The sequence below is a fragment of the Lissotriton vulgaris genome, chromosome 8 (assembly GCF_964263255.1).
Source record: "Lissotriton vulgaris chromosome 8, aLisVul1.2, whole genome shotgun sequence".
Classification (NCBI taxonomy): Eukaryota; Metazoa; Chordata; class Amphibia; order Caudata; family Salamandridae; genus Lissotriton; species Lissotriton vulgaris.
In genome coordinates, this window is record NC_141696.1 from 940,092,868 (window position 1) to 940,116,140 (window position 23,273).

Genomic DNA, 23,273 nt, shown 5'->3' on the forward strand with positions numbered 1-23,273 from the left:
AGCTGGGCCACTCAGTCATGGGTCTCAGGGGTATTGATGTCCCTTGTGCTTGCTTCTGGCATAGTTTGAGTCCGGAGTGGACTCTTCACGTTACTATTTGCTGAGGCAAGTCTGGTACCCTGGGTGTTGTTATGGTGCATCTCCAGTAGGTCCTGGTGTCTCCAAACGTGACAAGGAGATAGCTCTGACATTTCAGGACAGATGTACCTCTTTTGGTGCGAGTCCTGCGTTGGCGTCATCAGGGAGCAGCACGTCGACAAACCGGCCTTATTGGACCAGTGCCTGCGGTGTGCAGGGAAGTGATACCTTCACTCCAATGGAGGTTCTTGGTGATTTCTTAAATGCTGGAAGAGGTGTGGGTTTTGGAGTCTTCACAGGCTCAGTACGAGACTGCACAACCACAACTGTTGATTCCTTGAGGCAGCAGGCAAGGTTTGGCACCAATTTTCTCTGCAGTAGTGCTTACATTCTCGGACTACAGCTTTTCTTTGTCAGTAACTTCTTCTTGTCCATATCCATTGCATCTAGTGTTCTAGATCCAGGGATGCCTCCTAAATTCTAAATATAGGGGTGTTATGAGGGAGACGGGAAGTAACCAATGGGCTTCCTAACTTTAGGTTGTCTAAAACCACTAAGTGACCACTTCCGATGTGAGTTCATTACACTAGCCCTAATAGCTTGTTTATCCACCATCTCAAGAGGGTGGATTTTCAGGAGAGGGGTCCGCATCACCTGCCACACCTTAAGGGTAGTGCAGGCTAAATGGGGACATGCCTCCTCATCTAAATAATTTTCCTGCCGCTAAAATGTGGAGCAGAAGAGAACAGGTTGACCTCCCCCACTATCCGGAGAATGCTGGGATGCACTTTAAAGGCAGCATCACCTTTGAATCTTCCTGCTCTTGAAGGCCAATCCAGTCTGGAAGAGGTGTGAAGCACCTCCACCCAGAGCAGACTTTGTTTCGGGCCCCGAAAGCATGGGCTGCCACCCCATTAGGTCATAAACATGTCTGTCATGGAAGGTTGGCTATGACAAATCAAAGACCACACCAGGGCTTAATAGGTTTTCAGGGGATCCTCTGAAGGGTCTCCTGTATGCATTAATAATACATCCAACACTCTCATCAGAGAGGATTTTTTAAGACATGATGTTTAGTACCAAACATTTTAGGGTACAGTGAAGCCTTCATGAACCTAGGAAACTAGTAATGACAATAATCCAGCCCATGTACTCTCTAGGGCTTCCCTGTGCACTTGAAATATCCAAGAATGGCTCAGATATTGCAGGGTCATATCTGCTCATGCAGATACGTCCACACCTGAGGCATAGTGCACCCTGTCTTAGGGCTATAAGGCCTGCAGTAATGATGGTTAACCTATACCTCATGCAGTTGATAGTGGCATGGCACAGAGGGCTGTGTGCCATGTTCACTCTTTACTTTTCTCTTCACCAAGGCATGCAGCCTGCAATGGCAGTGTACAGGATCTTGGTGAGGAGTCCCTATGTGTTGCACAATTTGTGCTGCAGCCCATAGTAACTCAAACTCATTGTCCTAGGTACCAGGGTACCAATTACTATGGTCATACAGGGGTGGCTGAAGTTGCCAGAAAATGGCACCACAAAACAATTCCAACATTCTTTCATGGATCAGTCTGTTCTCCCATTTCCTTTGTTCTTTCAGTGGGTAGCACCACTCATGTGGTGTGTACGCCTGCAGAGTGTACAGATGTAAAGCTTCTATAACATTAATATGTAATGAGTCTAGGAAACCTTCTGTTCAAAATATTTTGACCGTTGAGCACACCTCACACTTGCCGCCTAGTTTTCTTACAAAACCTATATGGAGCTGGGAGAGGGGACTTCTCTTTTGTTAAAAGGCTGGCATAGTAAAAGTTTTGCTCTGTGTCCCCCTTGGGTACACTGCCATCCTAGACTCCTTGCCTAGCCCATGTGACGGCTGGAGTGGCTGAATAAATTTACATATTTTATTTTTCTATAAGTTTTACATACAATATGCAAATTGGCTTTTAATAACTTTTTTTTAAGGAAGTTCGCCTGTTCATTTGGAGGCTGCATTTAAGAACATACTTCATCAAGAAGATGACGAACTAATTTTTCAAGTGGGCACATTTTTGAAAATTGCTGTATGCACCCGCAACACGATGTGCACTTTATGAAGTATTTTTTGAATGTACTGGCTTGTATATTGTCATTATGACGCCAATTAATTGAGTTGGCTATTTTTGAAAACTGCTGTGTATGGTTTTAATTTACCTTGCACCTGTAAACAATGTTTTATTGAAAGTATTTCATATGATCATCACGTCTATTATGAACTTGTGTATCTTCATTTTTTGTTATATGATTTGCACTTTTATGGATATGTTTTTATCTGAATAAAGAAATTGAATTGAATTGAATTAAATTGTAATGATTAAAAGAATTTACCTGGGAAAAAGTTTCTGGCTGGGAATCCCCAACCCCTCAGAGGGATCATTCCAATGCTCACTGACGAATATTATGGGGTTGTGCAACATTTTAAATATAGCCAATTTGTTTTGGCAAATTATCAAGTTTGCTTTGAAAATGAAAAAGTGTAAAATATAAACAATTGTTTATACCAGCACACCAAAATGTAGGTTACAATTCAATACATACATTTCTAATTTTGGGCTTTAAAACACACAAACTAGAAGATGAAAAAGCATCTTTGCTTGAACTATTGTTATCATGCATCCTTCTGGCCTCTAAATAGCACAGGGTCCAATTGCTCTGGATGCTAGAGTGTTATATTAATGTAATTAATTTCTTTTACAGTTCTTTTGGAATACAATTCAGGCAGCCTGTCTGTGTGATGGCAGATAAAAGATCCTGCTGCAAGCAATAAAAACCAAGAAAAGCACACAAAATAATACAGAAGGGGGAATACAGCAAAGCACATGATTCAATCATTTCAGTCAAGTAATAAGGAACCAGCCTACTGCAGCGGGTCAGAACTCGGCTTTTAAAATTCAGATGGTGTTTGGGAAGCCAGTGTAATGAGTGCAATATACAGCCAGGAACATGAGGTCACTGCTTTTGGAATGGGGAAGAATTCATGCAGCACTGTTTTGAACACACTGCAGACTCATATTGAAAGCTTTAGAGAAACCAGCACAGAGCGTATTACAAACACAAATCTTGGGACACTGGCATCCTTTTCAATTACTAAATAAACCAAGAAATATAATTACATACCGATGAAGTATGTTTTAAAGGCATTCGTTCAGGTGTTCTTTATTTGTGATGCAAGCAATAGTAATCATTTTTAGTCCCAACAACATTGTTAAAGTCAAGTCGAGTGAATATTTTTTTTTTAAGGTGCATACACGTTAATTGAATCGAGTCTCCAAGAAAATAGATGTACTCCTGTATATGGTATGAATTCACTAGTTTCTAGAATTCACTAACCTTCCCAGGAATACGCACTGAAAGCTGCACCAGGCACAAGGTATTCAAGTGGATTCCTGAGAAGGGTATGTGACATTCCCAGCGGAAATCTAATCGTCTCGAAATGGAGTTCTCCTTAGCAGAGAATGAAGCAAAGTGGGTTTAGCACCCCCTGTGTAAATGCATACTCTCCTTTCCCTTGCAAGATCTTCTCTTACATCCCCACCAAATCTAGGAGTAATGGCTCGGGAGATTTACACCAGCCCCATTAGCAGGAGTAACAATCTCACTCTTTAACCCGTTGCATGCTTGTGACGGAACCGCTCCGTCACAAGCCACGGGTGAGCTGTGCTTGTGACGGAACGGTTCCGTCACGGCCCGCTCGCTATGCCTGCGCTGCGCGAATTCCGCGCCTGCGCTGACTAATTAATGGGCGGGCGGGTTCGTGACGGAACCATTCCGTCACAAGCACAGCTCACCCGCGAGCCGTGACGGAGCGGTTCCGTCACAAGCACAGGACCGCTGCGCGACCGCCCCCCCCCCTAGCACAGCGGCGGAATAGCCGCCGCAGCGAAAGGGGTCAAAGGGTTGAAAAGGTTAGGAGTGTGTGACTGTTGACAAACAGCTATGTGTGTGGGTATTTACCAACTTCCAGTACAAATGGCTTAGACCTCTCACTTTCGTACATCATGAGTGGGTTTTGTGGTGCAGAAAACTCCACACTCATGAAGGACATTTCGGCATACTTGCAGGTGCTTACAGCTCTCAGAAATCCCTCTATTAATTACTGGAAGTCCTAAAATAGATATAAGTGGTCATAAGCTTACATTTACAACCAGATTGCCCATTATGAATATGGCCTATGTTTCCCATGTATGTTAAAGGAGGAATCGAAAGACTCTTTCTGTATATACCCTAACATCCAAAAACAATGATGGTGTATATTTTCCTCCATTTACAAAGGAATTAAAACTATTTGCAACTCACAATTTCCGTAACTGTCTGAAATACACAGCAACATTGGTAGTTATGAATGAAAGAGAGAGCTTTGTTTAAACTTGGCTGCCTCGCCTTTCAGGCTCTGGCTGGGACAGCCCCGGCTTTTATGATTTCTCATATTCACCCCTACATTCCAAGCAGACAATTGCGATCCTCCGCCCTCTCTCTTCTGGTGGTTCCTCGCTTTAGGAGGAAGAGGTCGGGTGGATGCAAGTTTGCTGTCCTTGCCCCGTCCTTTTGGAACTCCCTACCCCTTTCTATCCGCACCTCAGTAACCTACATGGAATTCCGAGGGAAAATGAAAACTTTTTTATTTTCACAAGCATTCTCAACCTGAGCCAGTCTGGAGTCTCTGATTTGAATTGAGTTACCCCAGAGCGCCATGAAACCGCCCGGTAAACGTGCGCTATACAAATACTTTTAAATTCAAATTCAAATTACCATAAGATATCTGCGGTACACAATAACACCTAGAGACATGCAAGACTACATCCATCTCTGCGCAGTGCCTGCAAATGACAATGCTACAGCTCATATTTTAATTTAATTTAATGGTTGTGATTACATCAAACCCGTCTTCTCTAATGAGTAGCTCATGAGCTGCTGGTAGTTCTCCATCTTCCTACAAGTAGCTCTCCTATATGCAGACCAGTTTCCTAAATTAGTAGCTTGAACATGATGAGGAATATATTTCTTGACAGTTAAATTAAATACATCCACTAGACTGAGCATCACTTTATATAATTAAGATTCGAAAAGTACTTTTGAGTGCGGAAAATAGAACAACAGCCGTAGTCTTTTGCTTCCTTTTACATATCTTCGTGGATAGGCCTCAAAATTTATTCCCTGAATATTCCCATTTTTGCAGTTTTGGTGCCAACTCACAAAGTCTTGCAAGAGGATGTAAAAGAGCCTACACAAACACTTCTTTGGGTACTCTAAAATAAATTTGTGAGTAGATCCTGATATGTCACTTAAGGCCATACTATGCGGTCCTCAAGTGGTGCCACCACTGTGCCATCTGCTGGAGGACCACGAAGGCGGTGGTGGTCCAACCTGCTGGATTATGATTGTAATTCATGGCATGCGGTGCAGCGGTGGTCCTACAGTGGTGGTCTGTTAGGCTCATTGGATAGCCTAGCATGCAGACTGCTATCGTGAGAGCACCAACTGCATGTTCCGGTACCGCGTGGCTTGAATGACTCACCATGCAGAAACTCAGAATATAAATCCAAGGGGGCACAACATGTGCCTCCCTGCATGCAGCCCATACCCAGGAGTGGCAGGAGCTGTTGTTAGGGCCCACTTAGTTGGCTCTCTGCCACCCTTTTCATATCAGGCTCATCAACATGAAAAGGGCAGTGGATAGCCTGTCGTATCGGGTTCCCAAGGCCTACATGTTCCGAAGATAACCCACATACATTGGAAGAACTGTTGGCACGGAAACTGTAAAAGTCAAAGAACAAGTTTATTAAGACCCCATGGGGTGGTGGTACACTCATACAGCACCCTTCGGTAATGCAAGAGGTATCACACCGAACATCGGTGTGACCCCTTCTTTTATACAATTCTACAGGTAATAAAACGAACACGCGGCACAAAGTTACAGAACATTGTGTACATATAAGGGCATGTTTTGGAATACTACCAGCTCATTGGAGGGTTTCAAACCCACTGGTCAGTTTGTGGCACATTCCTAAGGAGTGACTGGTCAGTGTGAACTGCGCATGTGTGAGCTTGACCAATACTAAAAATAGCCTGTTGCTGGGCAGACTCGAGTGGTCAGTGGAACGGACAAAGGACTAAAGGGCACGCTGGCCACGAGGCCGCTCATGATCTAAGATGGCCGCCACCACATACAAAATGGCGTTTCTACGTATAGCTAATTTAAGCGGGAAACGTGTAGCAAAGCTAAGCGCTAACCCAGCCATCGTCAAAATACGACAGACGACCCTTTTAGCGTTTAGCTGAAGCTACCTCATAGTGGACATAATCGGGGTGTTCATCTTCTATATCAATTAGCATTATTTGTGTTACTTCTTTATGAAGCATCATTTTGTCATGAGCAAGAGCTCGTCTCGATGGTACACAAACTGATAAGCACATAGAACAAAAAACTGGGCCACATTGGATACATAAGCAAATGAAAAACAGAATTCCCACAATGATACATAGAATCGTTAACAGTTTCCATCCCCAGGTGGTGAGTATTGACCAGAACCATCCTGACAGAGTCCAAGTACCATTATCTGGATGTATTTCAGCCGCTATCTTATGTAGTTTAGTGATAGCATCATATACAGACGGTGAATTGTCAGGTATGTAGACGCAACAGCTACTTCCGATGATTCTACATGCCCCCCCACGGTCAGCTAACACTACATCCAGAACCATCCGGTTCTGAAGCGCAACAATTCTAGAAATCTGTACTTCTTCAGTGATATTTCCAAGTGCTATGGCAGTATCATTAGCCACAGCCTCAACAACACGAGTTAGTCGTCGGATCTTTCGACTGTTTAAAGCTGCCCCAACGAAGGAAAACAGACCCAAATTAAAGTCCACATACTGCTGCAAAGTAGTGTCCGTTTGATCTATATCGTCCAAAACAACAGAGCGTTTATCACGGTTTAAAACAAAGTCATGATATAGGATGTAATTGTTGTGATACATTGGTGGGGCAATGAATACAGGCGGTAATACAAAAGACACATAGCAAGTGCCTGACCATCCCAAAGGAAGCTGATGATAACCCTTCGTTCCACAGATGAAGTAAGTATTTCGGGATGTCACAAACGATATACCAGTAGGACTATCAAACGTGAGTGTGGTGTTACATTCACTTTTCCCAACAGAAATTACCCCTTTATTACGTATACATAGGTCTGCTTTAGTAGCAATAACATTAATAACATGTGCATTCGATACATTGACATTTCGCTGGTTGCTATAAATTCGTGAAGCAGACACATTATCAGGGCGGTATTCCTCATATTCAAATCGAGTACCCTCAGCTTGTGGATACCCATCCCGGTCATGATGACACAATTTATTCAAATGAAAAAGCACTCCTCCTTTTGTGGGCCATCTCAAAGTAAAGAGGAGAGTATAAAATGCATTGCAGGATCCATTATGCGAAAACGGGAGAGGAATGAGTGGAGTACCCCCTTTCTTCTGATGCCCAGGCAACATCCCACACACCCAGCAATTTGAAGTATTTGTCATATTGTGTGTATGATGTAGGATCTGAATAAAGCTATTGTTCAGATAAGTCTGTCGGTGCCGTTCTTCGTGATAAGGCAGGGTGAAATGAAAATGTTCAGATGGAGCCGGGGTAGTCGGCAGCAAATGTTCGCGTGCAGGCACCACAAGTTCAACTACCCAGGCTATTACAGCAATCACCACAATAGTCAGGACAAAGAGAATGGCACCCAAGAGTCTCTTATCTCGTGATGCTGATGATGCCATAGTTCTGAAAACTTTTGCAGAGTCTCAAATAGTTCGAATTGGTCACAAAGTTTCACATACACATGCGTGTATACCTAAAAAAAGAAAAATGTGGTGCTGAACTCCGAGGTAGCCGTTGTTTTCTTCTCCGGGCCAAGACGGGTGTCGCTACACTGGCAGAACTGATCCCCCCCCCTTGGAATTCCCGGTTTCCGTTTCACAAACCTGGAGCGGTAACTAACCAGTCATTAAAAAAAAATAATAAGAGAACTCTTCTTATCGTGGCCGTAGATTATAACGCTCTCGTCCAGAAGCAGTGTGGTCCGGGAAGGCTCCCTCAACCTCGGCCGACGTCACAGCCGGGCTCTTTTCCTTTTCCAAAATCTCTTTATAATCGGTCAACACAACAGGATTTGCCAAATCAGGAGAAACACGACGGCAGTGGGTTGAATGTATCCACCGCTTCCTGTTGGTCACTCGTACAGCTGTCCGAGTGGCGAGAAGGACTTGCTCAGGGCCACGCCACCTCGGTTCCAAGCTATTCGTCCTCTCGAACGACCGAATCATCACGAAATCCCCAGGACGAAGATCATGGCCCTCTCCAGTAGAGTTGTCAGGGAGCGCTTCTCGAACCTTTTGATGAATAGAAAGCAAATCATTTGTTAATCGTGCCAAATAGTCGTTCATCATTACACAAGGCACATCATGTGTCAATCGCGGTTTAGGCACCCCCCAGATATTCATCGGCCTTCCGAGCACCACTTCATATGGTGTGAGGCCCGTTCGAGAATGGGGTATTGATCTGAGGGAGAGTAATGCTAGCGATAAGGCATCCGGCCATTTCAATGACGTGGACGCCACGATCTTAGCCAGTTTTAATTTCAACGTGGCATTGTACCGCTCAACAAGACCTGCCGACTGAGGGTGGAACACAGCATGGAACTTCTGCTGAATCCCTAACCCCTTCAACACATATTCCACAATTTTCCCGACAAAATGAGGCCCATTGTCGCTCCACAGATATTTGCAAATTCCAATTCGAGGGAAGTACTCCTTGAGCAAAACCTTAGCTGTTGTCAAAGCAGTATTGTCTTTCGTGGGGAAAGCCTCAACCCATTTGCTAAAAGCACATACCACCACTAAAACATACTTCAGGTTATTACAGCGCTCAAGCTGGATATAATCCATTTGGAGTACCTCGAATGGTGCAGAAGGTGGAACGAACCCTCCTTTCGGAGTATGGGTCCCCTTTCCAGGGTTGTGCTGCAAGCATATCAGACAGGTCTGCACTACTCTCTTAGCAGTATTGGCAATCTCGGGATGCTCCCAAACTCGTGTCAACAGTCGAGTGATTGCAAGAGCCCCCACGTGTGCCAACCCATGTGCCATTTGGACCATCACCTGCAAGTAAGCTTCAGGCAATTTCCATTTCTCCATATCTTTGCTTCTCCAACACCCTTCATCATCTAGCACCCCATCTACTGCCCATGCCGCAAGTTCAGCTTCAGTAGCTGACTTTTGAATATCTAATATCTCAGCTCTAGCATCATTCCATCGTTCAGCTTGAGACTTTGTCACGTACATGGGGGAGTCAGTTCGAAACATAGCCGTTTGTCTCGCTATGCTATCCGCAAAGGCATTTCCCTGACCCACTTTATCAGTGATCTTCTTATGGGCACTACATTTTACGATCGCTACCTTCTTCGGGCAAAGCAATGCATTTAGGAGATCACGCACCAGTTCTCCGTGCATAATGTGTTCTCCATGAGAAGTCAGAAACCCATGTTCTCTCCAGAGTAGCCCAAAGTCATGCGCTACTCCGAAGGCATACCGGCTGTCTGTGTATATGTTCACACATAAACCAGCGCTCAATTCGCAGGCTCTTGTTAAAGCTATCAGCTCTGCTGCCTGAGCCGATTTCTGTGGTATTCTAGCTGTTTCCACCACTGTCTTAAGTGTCGTGATCGCATAAGCTGCAGAAGTCGTGCCATCTGGCAGCCTCAAACACGATCCATCAACCCACAGTTCCCCATCCACATCTGGAAGTGGCATATCCTGTAAGTCGATACGACCCTTTGTCTGTTCCTCGGTCAGGAAAACACAGTCGTGATGTTTTTCTTCCTGACCCTCCTCGACCGGATAGGGCAATAAAGTGGCAGGGTTCAAAGTAGCACATCTTTTCAGTGTAATATGTGGCGCCAACAGTGTAAGCTCATATCCTGTTAACCGCGCACTCGTGAGATATTGGGTTTTCGTTTGGTTTAACAGGGCATCTACTGCGTGAGGAACTAACACCAACAGTTTATGTGATAACACTATTCCCTCACTCTGCCGTATGGCTACTGCTGTGGCTGCTACCACTCGGAAACACCCAGGCAACCCTCGTGCTACAGGATCAAGAATGGCAGAGAAATACGCACATGGTCTCTGCTTATCCCCGTGTAATTGCACTAACACTGACAATGCGCACCCATCATTCTCATGCACGTACAATGTAAAAAGTTTGTGTAGTCTGGTGTGCCTAACACAGGTGCAGAACAAAGGGCCTGTCTCAACTGTTCAAAAGCATTCTGACATTCATCTGTCCATTCAAGGGGCATTGGTGTAGTTTTGGACAGTAACGCTAGCAAGGGCTTTATAATGTGCGAAAACCCCATGATCCATTGTCTACAAAAGGACGTCAACCCTATGAAGGCACGTACATCTCTCTGTGTGCGGGGGACTGGTGTGTCTAAAATTGCTTGGATTCGATCTGATGTCAATGCACGCCCCTCCTTAGACAAAAGATGACCGAGGTAGGTCACCTTGGGTCTACAATATTGAAGCTTTTTCTTGGAAACCTTATGATTGTTCTGTGCCAGAAAAGAAAGCAGCGCAATCGTACTTTCTTCACATTGTGCATAAGAGTCAGCGGCAAGCAGGAGGTCATCCACATATTGGATAAGGACAACCCCCGACTGCAACACAAAAGAATCAAGCTGTCTTTTCAAGGCCTGGCTGTAGATACTCGGACTCTCAGTGTACCCTTGAGGAACACGACAAAATCTATACGATTTATTATTTAACGTAAAGCCAAATAGGTATCTACTATCGGGGTGGACAGGAATAGAAAAGAAGGCGTTCTTCAAATCAATTACGCTAAAGGTCGTAGCCGTTGGTGGTACCATCGTAAGCAACGTTGTAATATCAGACACCACGGGGTATTGGGGAACGACAATTTTGTTGATCTCTCTCAAGTCAATAATAAACCGATAAATTTTGTCATCAGTATCTCTTTTCAGAATCGGCAGAATAGGACTATTACAAACATTGTAAGAAACCTCTTCTACCACCCCAGCCGCAATCAGATCTTGGACAATGTGTGTCAGGGCAATTTCTCCTTCCTTCGAAATCTTGTACTGTGGCACACGTGGCAGAGAAGCCCCTTCCTTAACAGTAATGTGAATAGGTGGAATACGCATCTCTCCCACATCCGTGTCTGAGGTCGCCCATAACGTGTGCGGGAGAGAGGCCAAAGCTGAAATATCTTGTATAGTATAGAACATATTTGGGTCAGGATAGTTGTCATTGAGAATGACACGCACTCCCTCCGGAGCGCACCGTATCGTTGCTCGAAAATATTTAAGCAAACCAATGCCCAGGATATTATCTGGGGTGTAGGGCGATAACAAAAATTGGCCAAAACTAAATAATTTGTCGAGACAAAGCGCTAGGGGTTTTGACAATGGGCTAGGGGAGGGTGTGCCATCAAACCCTACACATGTAATCATTTCGCCAGACAGGGGAGCCCTCGGAACCAACCTTTTAGACAAAGCGCTATGGGTAGCTCCGGTGTCAACTAGGAATTGATCAGTAGAACCCAAAATACCCGCTGTTACATATGGACCCTCCTGATCCACAGGCACTTCAATTGGTTCCGCACCCCATCCTACGCAGTCCTATGCATGTACATAATCCTGGTGTTCCACATTTTCACTTTCCGATATCTGATATTGGTTTCGTCTATCGAAAGTATTTTGTTCATCCTGGCCACGGCCCCTGCCCTCAACCCTTCCACGATCACTTCCGCCACCTCTTGCTCCCGTATAACCTACTCTCGACCTACCACTTCCTCGACCACGCTGACTACGCTGCTCACGAAGTACCGGACAATCATCAGCCCAATGCCCAAACTCCTTACAGTAGGCACACTGATCCTCCGCTATATCCGTACGACCATACGACGTAGTACCTCCACCGCGTCTTCCTCTATCACTCCCTCTATACTGAGTCCCACGGACCTGTGCCAACATCACCTTCGTCTTCAATTCCTTCGCTTTCTTATCAACACTTTCTTTAGCCTCTATCTCCTGCCGCTCATAATACTGAGCCATCGTTAACAATGACGCAGGGGTCGCCGTGGCCCAGGAACTTTCACTCGTTTTCAATCATTTTGCAATCTCCGGTAGGAGATTAGTTACATACTTATCTACAAACAAATGCCGACCTGTATCGTCTGTTAATGATTGACCACTATAATCATGGAATGCCTCCTCGAAGCGTGTAAGGAAATCTGAAACCGTTTCATCAGGCTTTTGTTTGCACGAAGCTAACATAGTCCAATCGATCTTTTTAGAGGGAACGAGCGTTTTTAATTTAGTCAAAATAGCCGCTGGAAGGTCTAAAATCAACTGACAAGGTTTGCATGCTGGCTTCCTTTCTAAATCAGCTTCATTAATCTCTTTCCATGTACCCCCTAGCACTGTCTCATCATTATTCTTACGAATTTGTCTCCACATATCAGGCGGAAGTATTAACCCAAAGAACAAATCAATATCAACCAGAGTCATCACACAAGATGAAATAGCCCCTTCCACCCCCTCGTAAAATGCTGCCGGATTCTTACGAAGATCAGGCAAAGAATTTTTCAGTGCCATAACATCCGCTCTATTCCAAGGCGTATACACCCAATTATATACAAAATACCCCTTCGCATCTTTCGATCTTCTATCATCATCTGTACCTTCCCCTTTCGGTGGAACATACAGAGGCGCAGCTTCACGCATAGGCATAACATGCATTGCAGAATTCTTATCTGAACCCCGGAGAGAACACTCCTTAATCTGCTCGCTATTCTTCGACTCGGACTCCTTTTGCCTCCTTTTTCGCTCCTCCCGTAATCTGGTTGTTTCATCCCTCAGCTGGATCAGTTGCTTGAAAAGGTCGTCGACATCTGAAAGAGCAAATAAACCTTTATCCAAATTCTCACGATGTACTGACACAGCTTTAGGTTCTAACGTGTCTGAAAGGTCACGACACACGGCAACAACTTCATCCGCCAAAGTAGACAAGAAATACATTAACTCAAGATCCGACCACTTACTCCTCTCCGCAATCACCTCATCCTGAGAAACACATTTCTTATTCACTTTGCGAGCCCAACTACGTAAATGTGCGGACCTCTCCGTAGAAAACCTGAGAGCAGATACACCCTTCTTTTCCGACTTATCCTGCCCCTCATCACCCGAATCTTCAGCTGGAGCCGTCGGTGAAACATCCGGAGGCGGTGACCGATCTAGCAATGAAAAATCATCAATTTCATTATTAAGGACAGGATAAAGCGGTCGACGAATAGGGAATTGACCCGTTGTTTGCAATTTGCGTTCCCGTTCCTCCCTCTCTCTTTTCTCCTGAGCCTCTTTTTCCTCAAGCTGTAAAGGCTTATCCCGAGCAGCCTTGCACTGCTCTTTGTCCGCCAAGGCAACTTCACGTTTCATTCGCTCACGCACCGCTTTCTCCCACATTCGCACACAATCAAACATGTTTTGTCTAGACCTACGTTGAAACAGACATTGCTCCACAAACTGTACTTTTTGCAAATCGAACGACCCATGTAGTGGCCATTGCAATTCAGGATCCGACTTGGTGTACTTGTGCCAGAGTTTACTGTACATTATAGGGGGAAGGCCATGTTTAATATACATTTCGCGATTTGGTGTTCCCTCTGGGGGAGCCGGCTGTGATTCTGCTAACCTAATTGTGGTACCATTTCCAAGACAGCACATACCTCGAAGCGTGCTAAAAACAGGCATGTTCAAAGAGTATCACGAAAGCGTGACACCGTATAAAAGGCACTTACAGTACTTCACACAAATGTGCCGCTCAAAGGAAAAAAAAACAAAGTTAGAGAAACATCTCTACATGCCTGCCTATGTGAAGTGCACTACACATATAGATTCAAAGTTCACAAATTCACAAATTCACAAATGTTAGCTAACTCAAATCAAAGTCATAGGTCACAAAATTTCGGCAAGCGTCCGAGGACTACCTCACCGATCACAAATCATAGAACTCCAGTAAGCGTCCGCAGACTACCTTACCGATCACAAATCTTACCCAAAATCTCAAAGGTCCAGATTCCAACTGCCAAGGTCTTTTAATCGAATCAGCCAAACGGCACTTTATCCAGCAACACAGACGATCGAAACTCAGTCGGGGACCGGCGCCACCTGGAAGGTCAGATCGGAAGGAAAGGAAGAAACACCGTGGGAGCCAAGACTCGGGTCACTTAGTGGCAGCGCGCGTCCATGGCGAGTGTCCCAACCTTCGTCACGACCTCTCCTTCGGGCATCCGAGTCACCGATGAGTCCCTTCGTGGTCGCCAATTTGTCGTATCAGGTTCCCAAGGCCTACATGTTCCGAAGATAACCCACATACATTGGAAGAACTGTTGGCACGGAAACTGTAAAAGTCAAAGAACAAGTTTATTAAGACCCCATGGGGTGGTGGTACACTCATACAGCACCCTTCGGTAATGCAAGAGGTATCACACCGAACATCGGTGTGACCCCTTCTTTTATACAATTCTACAGGTAATAAAACGAACACGCGGCACAAAGTTACAGAACATTGTGTACATATAAGGGCATGTTTTGGAATACTGCCAGCTCATTGGAGGGTTTCAAACCCACTGGTCAGTTTGCGGCACATTCCTAAGGAGTGACTGGTCAGTGTGAACTGCGCATGTGTGAGCTTGACCAATACTAAAACTAGCCTGTTGCTGGGCAGACTCGAGTGGTCAGTGGAACGGACAAAGGACTAAAGGGCACGCTGGCCACGAGGCCGCTCATGATCTAAGATGGCCGCCACCACATACAAAATGGCGTTTCTACGTATAGCTAATTTAAGCGGGAAACGTGTAGCAAAGCTAAGCGCTAATCCAGCCATCGTCAAAATACGACAAGCCAACTCATGATATGCTCGGCGGTAATGCAGCAACACAGCCAGCATATTGTTGCTTCTGATCGCTGCATGACCACTGCGGAATTGTGGATTCTCAGTGGACCCGCCAATCCTGTGGCGGTCCTTCAACCACACTTGTAATATTGGGTGGCAGTGGTCAGACCGTCACTGCGAGTATGGAGGTTCAATGGACGGTTGTACACATATTAAGGGCCTTAGTAAGTAAAACATTATTCAACAGCATGGCCCTTAGCTTAAGTGGAAACAAAACAAAGTTATTTAATTTCAGGTAGACAAATTATGTCAATATTTATTTATTTATTACATTTTGTGGGTGCTTTGTATTGTGCTAATGTGCAGACTTAATTCCACTTAGCACTTGCAATCATAAAAAGTCTCACCAAAAGTGACCTTACGTAAGCAGTAGTTTACAGGAAACTTACCTAGTAATAGTGAGGGGAGTTCTGATTTTGCAGAAGTTAATGGACAGGGTTACTTTTGAGAGAGAGATGGTTCCAGAGATGATCCGATGATGATTTAAGACCTACTTGGAAAATCTATTTCTCAAACACCTTTCAAAAAATAGTAGGACATGTTGTTTTCACAGATGAGGGCAAAGATTGTTTCAAAGCTTGAACTTGATTTATTTTCCTTTTTATGTCTGGAAGTTGAATCTGGGATGAGTGATCAAGTTTGCACTTGGGAGTAGCCAGAGAATTAAAAACGTTTCTCTCTCAATCGTATTCTAAATAGCACCAAGTGATCAATCAAAGTGAGCGATTCTTTCCCTTTATATTGGTGTTTTGGCAGTGTTTTTCCCTTGAAAATATTTTTTAAATGAGGCCAAGCAGTGTATATTTTCAGATGTAGCTTCAAAGAATTTGGCAAAAGGAAAAGATTTTTCCAGGCAGTTTTGTAGGAGCATTCATGAAAGACTGCTTACCAAGGCTGTCATCCCAGAAGAGTTTCAATCCTTCAATAAGTTGGAGTCAAATTGTGCATTTTACTTCACAGTTTTGAAACACATTAGCTTAAAACGAATCTGCTTTACAGGAAGCTCTGAAGGATCACTCATTAAATATTTCAATACTTTTGTGCTGTGGATATGTGAGTATGACCATGCTAGTGTTTGACTGACGAGCACATGTCTTTCTGAGCAGATGGTGTAGCTCCTGCTCAAAATGTGGCCTCGGATGGAGCGAGATGATGAATGAAATTTTGTTCAAACTCGCAAAGTTAAACTTCCATAACAAATGTAACTGTATTAATAAACATGTGTTGAAATCATTAACCAACTTAGTTTTAAAAAAGGCATACATTCAGAAAAACATGTGGGACTAATTTATATGCTCTATGTTGCAATCGCAAGTGTGTGAAAAATAATAAACTAACCTTGTCTATTGTCTTTGTCAGTATTAAATGCGGCTGATTAATTAATGGCATGTGCCTATTTGTGTGCTTATGTTATGTTATGTCTTTTCTGTGGCAAAAGCTCATGGAGAATCCTTGTGGCCTAAAAGAAAAAGGTAGATATAAATGCTGCTTTGTGTGCTCAGCTACGTTATATAGTCTAATGGGTTTTTAATAATTAGCAAAAGGAGGTGGGTAACAGAATGGGTCTCAATTCTCTAATTAATCAATGTTTTTTGTTTGTTTAAATACTAGTTTCCGAGAGAGGCCTTAGGCCTACAAAAGATGGTGTTTTGAATCCTGTTCAGAAAGGAGCCTTGCACAGAAGTGGAAACTTTTACCACGTCGACAATTTTTTCAGAAAAATACAGTTTAATAAGTTGTGCTAAATGTGCTCCTGGAGAGAAGGATTGATTCAAGGATAGGAAGCGGCAAGATTGCCAAGGCAAGAAAGTCATGAACTGTAGCTCGAATAAAAGATACATTTTCGAGGAAGCGAAGTGACACGAAGGCAAAGGACAATAGGGCTAAAGAAGAGCCCGTTCTTGGTTTGAAAACGGTGATGACACGCTATGGTCTGACATAAGACAGCCAATGAAAACTCTGGATGGCAAATAAATATGAACAATTTTGAGAAGATTAGCTAGTTAGAAAGGTATAAAACCTGGGCCATGGGGAGGAGGGAATCTCTTCTCGTTTCCCGATTCCTGAAGAGCGTGGCGTGCTGTTGGACACTTGGCGCACGTAAGGATAGCAGTCTTTAAAGATTATTCTTTTTAGGTGAAGTGAGTTTTAGACAGTGAGTTAGGGAATGGAAACTTATATTTTGTTTTAACTCATGCTAACTGATTTATCTTTGAAATGTCAGACCAATAAGTCTTTTCCTTAATAAAATGATGCCTTCACTTTGCTAATAAAATAAAGATTTTTGATTCAAAATGCTCTTTCTTTGAATAATAAAGTTAATAAAAATTAGATTTGAAATAACAAGCTGGACTTGTTTATTCATGGTCTAGTTACCATTAGTTAATCCGTCGCCTTAAGTGACTTAATTAAATGACTTATGTTTAAATCCATGGGAAGAAATGATAAACTGCAGTTGTATATAATTGTGTAAATAGTATGTGAATAGTCCTGATTAATTAGGTCACAGGATTCAGTCGCTCAAACATTGTCTCATTAGTTTATGGGCCTTGTTAAGTGATTCATGATTAATGGTGAGTATTGTGGAGATAAGTAGCATTAGTGAGACAGTTTTTTATTAGGAGCGCTGGATCACCTCCTTCAACGTAGAATTATGGAAATGCCTGAACTTTAAATGTAGTTTTAGTTTGTGCTTAGGGTGGCAACTTTGCTCTTCAATTTCACATCTCACTCCGGGGTGCATATGTACAGCAGCATGACTAGCTGTGCTAAAAATCTGTGCATGACTTTAGAGGGGTCACCTCTTTATTTCCGGGTGGACCATTCATGATATATTCCCTGGCTAGTAACAGGGCCTCCAGGAGTTTTACTGCGATCACTCTAAGTTGAACCTGTATAGCTTGCACCCTGGCTACAACACTTCCTCCACCTGCTGTACCTCTAATTATTTTTCATTGAACATTGCATTGTATTTACCCTGATTGTCTAATAGTGCATTGCTGTAAAATATGGCAATACATAGCATTTAAAACATTAAAAAACTAAAAAACACAAAAATGGTGGGTGGAATGCCGAGCAAATAAAACATTCACCCCCGGTCAACAGATCTGGGTTAAATTCATTGTTCTTTTGCTCACTACGCTACCCCAGTTTGGACCCATCCATATGAACATCAGTCTTGACCCTGTTCCTTTTTGAAACAGCACAACCTGAACTGCCAAGCCAGGTCCTCCCTGAACCAGAAACAACCATCCTGGGACCAGTTTCCGGGTATTACCCTTCATCAGCCAGGCAAGCATGAGTCATGGGTGCAGTGAGCCCGGGACCCACGCCAGGGCATACCCAGCACGTTTAGGGCAAGAAAGCAAAAAACACACAAATGATGGACCAAATGTCAAGCAAAATCAAACATTCATCCAAAGTAAATAGAGCTAGGTTCAATCCATTGTTCATTTGCTCAGAACGCCACCCAAGTTTGGACCCAGCCATATGCAAATCATTCTTGACCCCATTCTTCATGGGAACAGTTCAGCCCAAACTGATGAACAAGGTCCTCCCTTGACCACATATAAGCACCCTTGGACCAGTTTTGGGGTATTATCCCTCATCAGCGAAGCTAGCATGAGTCCAGTGGCAAAAGTGAGCTGAAAGAAAACAGGGCTTTTTGCAGATGCCTCCCACTTTTTGCCTCCATTGTGACTCCTGAATGCTGGTTCTCAACTCTGACTGTGCACTGAAGCCTGCTAACCATGCCCCAGTGTCAGTGCTCTCTCCATTTAACTGTATACCCAAATTGGCAAACCCAATTGTCAAGGACTTTACCCCCCTTATAAGTTCCTAGTTTCTGGTACCCATGGTACTGAGAGTATGGGCGCTAAAGGAGGCCCCAGGGCTTGCAGCACTTGTTGTGCCACCCTGAGTGACCCAAGTAAACTACTGACAGCAGACGTGTCATTGTAGACTGGAGGAACTGCTACAATTCCACTTTGCACTCACCTTTCAGTATATGACAGTCACTCCTAAGGAAGGCCTCCTGAGTCCAGGAGGCAAGGTTCCTTATATTAAAGTTGAGTGAATGCTAATGTGAACTTATATGTCCCTTTAGTGGTCCTTTTACATTAAAGAAGTTATACGCGGTTCATAGGATAACATGGTATTGCAACCCGGGGTAGCTAGCTCCATTATGTTACCACCTATATATGTTTGGTATGAAACAATGTGACTTATCACCCCAGACACAAATCTCCTGTCAAGGGCCAAGTGGCATGCATCCAGCTGGGTACCTTAAGAGTTGCCAAACTGGTTGCTCCGGCTTCTCCATGCTCTGACTGGCAGCCCACACTTACTGCCGCCATGACTTGACAGGAGGGATGTCACACTTGCAGTTGTAGGTTTTGGTTCCACAGACGAAGTACATATTCGGGGAGGCAACAAAGGAGGGTGGATCAGTCGTGTGCAAGGTTTTTGTGATGTGGCAGGAGCTGTGACCCACTGATTTTGTTCCATGACCTTCAATGCAGAAAAGGCCTGAGACGTTCACCACAGATAGGGCCACAGTCAGTGTGGCGGCAGTTTGCTTCCGGAGATAAGAGAAGGTGGGTCTGGCTGGATTGTTGAACAACTACATTTCAATTCGTTCCTTTGCAGGGATGTTCATTTGAAAGGTGTTGTTGGATTTCAAAGGGCAAAAGGGAGCAGAAGTTTTTCCAGTTTTGTTTCGCCAGATGTTGCGTTATCCTTGTAACTCTCTTGCAAAGTATCAGCAAGGCAAGGCAAGACCCATGAACGGAAAAAGGCGAGGGGATGAAAGGGATAGAACGTTCAGTTGCATGTGGTAGCAGCCCACAGATCCAGCAGTTCGTGGCATTAGTAGCAAGGTGTGTTGGTGTAGCAACTGCACAAATGAATTGCTCCAGAACTCCTTGCGTCTTTCTCAGAGCTGGGGTGAAAATGAAATGAGATAGTGGGTATCAAAGTCTCATGGGTGGGTGCACTTTCTTCCACGATCCAGAAGGTGGCCATGAGGAGGAGGCAAAAGAGATGAGCGATGAAAAGGGCAATTGTGTTTGAGCTGTGCATTTTGTCAGTCTTTGGGTTTTTGTAGTGCGTCTTTGGACGTCCAGTTGCTTCCATCACCTTCGTGTCTGGCGCTTCCATCATCTACTTGTTGGGAGCTTCCATTACCTTCAAGTGGCTCGGTGACGGGCAAGACCACAAACTTTGTCTAGCTTCTCTCCTGCTAACCTCAGTAGTGTTAGGGACCGCTCTGAGATTTTTGACTTAGTCAGTGGTCTGCTTGGCCGAAGCGCTCTCCTTTCGACGTAAGTTGTACCCATCTCTGGACGGCACAGTGGGATCTGGAAATTCTGTCAACTCAAGTTTCTCTGTGTCAGGGTAGCAACTCAGGGCTGGTCTGTCTTTGTTCAGGAGTTCTTCTTGGGTGTCCATGTCTTCCTTTGTTGTCAGGGTCGGTGAAATCTTCTTGCAGTGATGTGCATGCAGCCAATTTCGTTTCCCTTCCACTCGGAGTGCAGTTCGGGTGGCGATCAAGACTTGCCAGGGGCCTGTCCACCTGGGTTCCAGACTCTTCGTCCTTTGGAAATTTTGAATCAAGACGAACTCTCCGGGCTGGATGTCGTGTCCGGGGCCCCTGGATGCATCTGGTATGGCTTGCTGCACCTGTTGGTGTATAACAGTTAGCGTTTTTGTCAAGTTATGTAGATAATCAGACATTAGGATGTCCGGTACATCATGGATGGATGTTGGCTTTGGTGCCGCCCAGATATTCATGGGTCGGCCAAAGACAACCTCCTAGGGAGTCAGGTGGTATTTGGTAGGAGTGGAGCGCATTGATAGCAATGCCAGTGGGAGGGCGTCTGGCCATTTCAGTGTTGTGGTGGCAACTATCTTTGCTAGGTTGAGTTTCAGTGTGGCGTTATGTCGTTCTACTAGGCCTGCAGATTGGGGGTGGAAGACTGCATGACATTTTTCTTTTATACCCAACCCTTTTCAGGATAAGTTGGATAACTTCGGCTACGAAGAGGGGGCCGTTGTTGCTCCACAAAATTCGACAAAGGCCATAGTGTGGGAAGAATTCTTTCAATAACACCTTTGCAGTAGTGATGGCGGTATTGTCCCGCGTGGGATAGGCTTCCACCCATTTGCTGAATGCACACACAATGACGAGTACGTATTTGAGACTGTGGTATCTTTCTAGCTGAATGTAGTTCATTTGGAGGACTGCGAAGGGATGGTCAGGGACCCCAAACCCTCCCCAAGGTACTACAGTCCCTTTCCTGGGTTATGTTGCAGACGTATCCGGCATTGTTGAACCAAGTGTTTCGCTGCGTCTGCTATTTTGTCGTTGTGCCAAATTCTGAAAACAAGTTCAGTCATGGGAGCAGATCCTATGTGTGCTGGGGAGTGTGTCATGGTCTGTATGGGAATTAGAGAGGAATTGGCTAACAACCATTTGTTTGCGCCTTTTGTCCGCCAGCAGCCTTCATCGTCTTTTAGTCCCACCCGTGCCCATTCAGTCAATTCGTGTGGTGTGCTGGCTGTTTGAATGTCCCTAATAGTCTCCCTAGCGTCCTTCCACTTTTCTGCTTGTGACCTGGTCACATACATGCGTGTTGTTGTCCTATTCTCCGCCGTGGTTCGGGCAGTGATGTCAGCCAGTGCGTTCACCTGCCCTACAATGTCCGTCACCTTTTTGTGGGCCTGGCACTTGATCACAGCTAGTTATTTGGGGAGGAGGACTGCTTCTGTCAGGGCGGAGACTAGATCTCTGTGTAAGATCGGTGTGCCATGTGAGGTCAAGAATCCTCTTTCCTTCCATAAGAAGCCCAAAATGATGAACCACCCCGTTGTGTAATGCGAGCTATCTCAACTACGGTTCGGGCTATGGTAACTGAATAAGCAGCTGAAGTGGTGCAGTCGGGGAGTTTGATGCATGAGCCATCTACCCGGTTCTGGGAAAGCAGTGTCTCGGAGGTCAACTCTACTCCTAGTCTGTTCGTCCGTGAGGGTCACACAGTCATGTATAGGAGTCACATTGGGATCATTCTCAGGTAGGGGTAACAGGGTGGCCGGATTCAGGGTGGTGCATATTTTCAATGTTATGTGGGGTGCCAGTAGAGTCAACTCGTATCCAGTCAGTCGTGCGCTAGTCAGATGCTGAGTCTTAGTCTGGTTCAGGAGGATGTCAACCGAGTGGGGTACTAACACTGTGAGAGAGTTTGAAAGCACAATTCCTTCACTCTGTCGAATAGAGACAGCAGCAGCGGCTACAGCTCGAAGGCAGGCAGGCAAAGCTCTAGCTACCGGATCGAGAGTGGCAGAGAAGTAAGCACAAGGGCGTTGTTTGGGACCGATGGATTGAGTTAGAACAGATAAAGCGCATCCCTCCCTTTCGTGAGTGTAGAGGAGAAGGGCTTGGAGTAGTCTGGGGTTCCTAGAACTGGTGCTGAGCAAAGGGCATCTAGTAATTCTTTGATGGAAGATTGACATTCGGGGGTCCAAGGGAGTGGGAAGGTGTTTAACAATAAGGCTGAAGTTTGGCAAACATTGTCGACTGAATGAGGTAAGGCCTACTAGAGTGCGCTCTTGCTTCTGGTTCTTAGGGACGGGGTTTTCCAAAATGGTCAGAATTCTGTCGGGTGTAAGTTTCCTCCCGTATTTAGACAAGAGGGGGCCTAGGTATGTTACTTGGGGTTGGCAGAATTACAATTTCTTCCTGGAGACCTTGTGACCATTCTCTACGGGGAAGTGTAGGAGTTGAATGGTGGCTGTGACTGCAAGTTGAGTGGCGTCAGCTGCCAAAAGGATATCATCTATGTACTGTATCAACACCACTCCATCCGGTAGCTGAACTGCGTCTAGCTGTCTTTTGAGGGCCTGACTGTAGATGCTGGGACTTTCAGTGTAGCCTTGGGGTGCTTTACAGAATCTGTACGAGCGGGATTTTAGGGTGAAGTCGAAGAGGTAGCGGCTGCCTGGGTGGATGGGGATAGAAAAGAAAGCATTCTTGAGATCAATTACAGTAAAGGTGGTGGCAGTGGATGGAATCAAGGTCAGAATGGTGGTGATGTCAGAGACTACGGGGTACTGAGGCACGACTACTTTGT